This window comes from Amborella trichopoda, chromosome 12, assembly GCF_054954075.1.
Source record: "Amborella trichopoda isolate Santa Cruz 75 chromosome 12, AtrichopodaSantaCruz75HAP2 v2.0, whole genome shotgun sequence".
Classification (NCBI taxonomy): domain Eukaryota; kingdom Viridiplantae; phylum Streptophyta; class Magnoliopsida; order Amborellales; family Amborellaceae; genus Amborella; species Amborella trichopoda.
The window spans coordinates 48,259,421-48,264,064 of record NC_142347.1 but is presented as its reverse complement, the minus strand read 5'-3'; the positions used below and the strand labels follow the sequence as shown (position 1 = coordinate 48,264,064).

At 42.3% G+C, this 4,644-nt stretch overlaps 1 non-coding gene across 1 annotated transcript; it reads left to right on the top strand.

Annotated features, from left to right (window-relative positions):
- Positions 1-500: 500 nt before the first annotated feature.
- Positions 501-3,412, top strand: LOC18435618 (AAA-ATPase At3g50940). The gene has a single exon (XR_016045415.1). It is a non-coding gene; the product is annotated as an AAA-ATPase At3g50940 (transcript).
- Positions 3,413-4,644: the final 1,232 nt, after the last annotated feature.

Genomic DNA, 4,644 nt, shown 5'->3' with positions numbered 1-4,644 from the left:
AAAAGGGAAACTTTATAAAAAAACACTCATAAGAGATATATATTAATTAACATGGGTGAGTAGGGGTGGCAATGAGCCGGGCGTACCAGCCCGACCCTAAAAAACTTGGGCATAGGCCACAAAATATAGCTTGAGGGCCAGGCCCATGCCAGACCAAGATGTTATGTCGTCATAGTAATGTTTAAGATATTGTTAGAAAAACCAAGCGATCTAACCAGTAACTACCCGTTCGATGTCCCGTAGTTCTGATTTTGGACAGTTTTGACAATTGACCGGTATATATATATACTTCAAAATAATGAATTTGGTTTGTAATGCATTCTTTAATATTCTTTACATTATGGTGAATATTAAAATTTGTTTTGGTCATTAATACTCACTTTTTATATTTTATCATCTTTTTTTAAAAAAATAAATTTTATTTTTTTATTAATTTTTAATTTTATCTGAATGTGTTTTGTTTTAATCATTATTTATATGTATTTCATGTTTTGGTAGATTTTTTTTTTTTTTGCATCTTTTTTATTTTTAACATTTATTTGATTGTCCTAGACGTCTTGTTAAAACAATTGAATCGATCGATTTACCTATTAAACCGCTTCTGGGCCATGTGCGGTTAACGATTCGGGTTCGAACACCGGTGTAAGGCCACAATTGTTGGAGAGAGAAATATTATTTAGGAGTGGAGAGGATGAGACGCTATTTGGATGGTTGTAGACTCTAGCTTTCTCTCTCATCACCGTAACGTTTACTGGTAAAGTCTAAGTCCACCCATTCTAGAGAGAGGTGGAGAGAGAGGCATTGTGATTGTTTCGTGTTTGTCCCTCTTTCTTTAATAATTTGTCTCTCATCATTGCAACTTTATCCTGGTCAGGTGACCATTCTGGCAAGAGAACCATTATTGTTTGTGGTACTCCCCCCGCACCCAAATTACCTAAAAAAGAAAAAGAAAAAAAACAGAGAAAAGCCATTATAAAGAGAGAGAGACAGAGAGCCTTATGAATGGGCAGATAGAGAGAGAGAGAAAACCGTATAAAGGGACAGCAAAAAGCCAAGGAGTCTGTTGCTCCAGACTCCAGAAGGCCATTGCAAAGACAGAGAGAGAAAACCCTAAAAACCATTACCCAGAAGAACATTACACAAAGAGAGAAAGCCCCAAGAAGATCATTAGAGACAGAAAGATGGATGTTATGACCAGGTTTATCTCTCTAGACTCTCTTGGCTCTCTAGGCTCCCTCCTGGCCACTGTTGTCTTTTTAAGAGCAGTTCTCAGTGACTATTTTCCGAACCAGGCGTTCTCATATCTGGGCTCATACATTGAGCAACGCTTTGCCTCTCTCTGGACCCATCTCCTGGTGGAAGAAGTTACCAATGGCTTCTCCGATCCTCTCTTCCGAACCTTCCGGGCCTACTTTCTCAGTCGCTTCTCCGACTCATCCCCGCTGCTCCGCCTCTCGAAACAGGTAAACTCAAAGATCCACTCTCTCTCTCTAAACGAGTACAACTCCCTCGATACCGCCTTCGAGGACGAGTTCGAGGGGGTTCGGATCAGGTGGTCGGTTCTTGTGAAAGAAACTCCCGGCAACTCAAGGGAGCACCGCTGCCTGAAGCTGAGCTTTCGGAGCAAGTTCAAGGACCTAGTCAGAGAATCGTATCTGCCTCATGTCGAGGATGTTGGCCAGGCATTGTTAGAGAGGGAAAAGTCGAGGAAGCTGTATGCTAACAAGATGGGTAGTGGGTGGTCCTCTGTTACATTCGACCACCCGTCGACGTTCGAGACCCTCGCCATTGATCCTCACCTGAAAACACGAATACTAAATGACCTCGATAAGTTTGTGGACGGCCGGGAATTCTACGATCGGATCGGGAAGACATGGAAGAGGGGCTATCTCCTGTATGGCCCTCCGGGAACCGGCAAGACCAGCTTGATTGCAGCCATAGCGAACCATCTGGACTACGACATCTACGATCTTGAGCTGAGCTCGGTCCTGAGCAACACGGAACTGAGGTCTCTGTTGCAGGAAACGAGTGCCCGCTCGGTGATCGTAATTGAAGACATCGACTGCTCTGTCCAGCTCTCGAACCGCACAGCCGGGTCCGAGAGGCTCGCAAAGCCCTTGGCGGAGGGCGAGGGCACGGGCTCGGCAGAGGGCTCGGCAGAGGGCTCGGCAGAGGGCCCGAGAGCGGGCTCGGCAGAGGGCCCGGCCAAAACGTTTGGGGTAAGCCTATCTGGGGTTCTGAATTTCAGTGATGGGCTCTGGTCTTCCTGTGGAGGAGAGAGAATTGTGATTTTTACTACTAATTACAAGGAGAGATTGGACCCTGCTCTCTTGAGGCCAGGGCGCATGGATTTTCACATTCATTTATCTTACTGCGGGGGAAAAGCTTTCAGAGTTTTGGCGAGGAATTATTTGGGGGAGGGGTTAGATAGCGAAAGTTTGGTGGGGGATCGGGTAGAGAGAGAGAGATTGATGGGAAATGGGTTGGAGAGAGAAAGGGTTCTGGAGATTTTAGAGAGAGAGAGGTTGATGGAGGAGATTGATGGGTTGTTAGAGAGAGTGAAGGCGACACCTGCTGATTTAGCGGAGGTTTTGATGGGAAGAGAGGAGGAGGGAGGCGCATTCGAAGCTTTGCAAGAGGTGGTGGTGATGCTGAGAAACAGATTGGTGGTGGATCAGAGCGAGCGTTTGTGACTTTTGAGTTTTTCTTTCTTGCTTTCTTTCTTTTGGTCTTTTTCTCTCTCTCCCTCTCTGGTTTTGGTCTTCCTATCTCTCTTGTTTCTGCCTTGCTCCCCCTTCTTTTGGTATATCTCTTTCTCTCTCTTGTTATGGTGTTGTTGCTCTCTGTCTCTCTTGTTCTTGCGGGGACAACAACTGAATACGGTGGTCACATCGGAGGTTACATCGAGCGCACGTAGTTTGGTGCGCCTCGCCTCGCCTCGCCTCGGGCATGGGCCCTAATTCCATAAGTTTTCGTTATGGTTTTTGTTTTTTCGGCTCTCTCTCTCTTCTGTGGCCCTAAACACCCTTTCTCTCTCTAACATCTTCTTGACTGTTTACCCTTTCTTTCTTCTGAGGCCCTAAACACCCTTTCCCTCTCTCTAACATCTTTTTTCTGACATACTCCGCACTCTCTCCTCCCCCACTAATTCCCCTTTCTGGCCATGCGTATATTCTCTCTCTACTCAAACTTCATCCCCATTTTCCCTCCACATATCTCTCTCCAAGCCCTTTCCTCTCTCTCTTTCCACTTCTCTATGTTAGTCGTTAAATCCTTGATGTCTACTCTCTCTCTCTCTCTCTCTCTAAAAGCAGCTTTTCATTTTCTTTTCTACTTTTCAAGCTCTTGTGTGTAATGTGTTTTTTATACTGTGTGGCTATGAAAGTGCATGGAAATATCACCTTTTTGTGGACTTTTTTTTGCGACCTCCCCTTTCCTTTCTTTCCAAGTAAAGTACCAAGACAAATGAGCAGTGCAAAATGAAATGAATCTTTTGTCTATTTTTTATTCGAGTGAGTCAAAAGACCATGACAGGAAAATTAAGTATGCGCATGAATAATGTAATCCCATAGAAGCATATCGTACACTTACTCCACCACCAAAAATATGTACGAGGTCTTTTTTATCTGAAATTCTTCCAAATCAGCCCTTGAGCATTTTTTATGGAAACTGATTACCGAGTTTCCAAGTACTTGGATCTCACTCAGTATCCAAAGATTGGCGAACTTGACTGATTTCACTGGTAAATAATTGTTCTTTGTCAAAAAATAATAATAATTGTCGTTCAAAAACAACTGTAAAGATTTTTAATTCTGCAAAAACCAAAAAACTAGGAATAATAATAATAAAGGAATCGTAAAGAATTTTAATTCTGCAAAAAACAAAAAAACTGGGAATAATAATAATAAAGGTCATAGCCGGGCAACGTGGATCTCGCGATTCCTTGACAGGACTCTCCTAGCTCCCTGATAGGACAGGTTGAGTCTATAAGAATCGGATCGATTCCTATATGACGGCCATCCAGATCGCCGCTCATTTTGGATCAAAACCAGCAAACTTTTAAAAACTAACTGCTTTTAAACGAGTATAACATTGAATCCACAGTTGCCTTACAAAACCAGCATCAATTATTCGATGTATCTGACTTCTGAGGGATTCAAAAGCTAGACTTCTTTTTTAATAAAAAAAATGGCATTTCAATGGGAACATCACCAAGAAATGGGAAGAAGTTACAAAAGGATGCCATTTCTTTTTTAAGAAACAAAAAAAAAAGGCATTTCAATGGGAACAACGCCATTTCATGGCTATCAAGCATCCTTAACTGCAAATAATGAGGCACTCTATTCATATAGAAAAAATACAAAAGGATGTAAATGCACAATAGAAAATCAAGCTGAAATATCACATGAAAGGATGAAATGCGAACCTATTCATCGAAATCAAATCAATATTTAAGGGAAACCCAAATGAACACCAAACCAAAGTACCCCATTCAGAGTATAGCTTTGGGCTTTGGGATGAGGAAATTCACACGAGTAATTCAAAGAATAAATCCCAAAATATGTGAACGGAAAGCATTTACTTAAAGAGCAAACCAAAATTCAAATGAAACAAAATAAGATGCTGCATTTGAGATTGCATCCA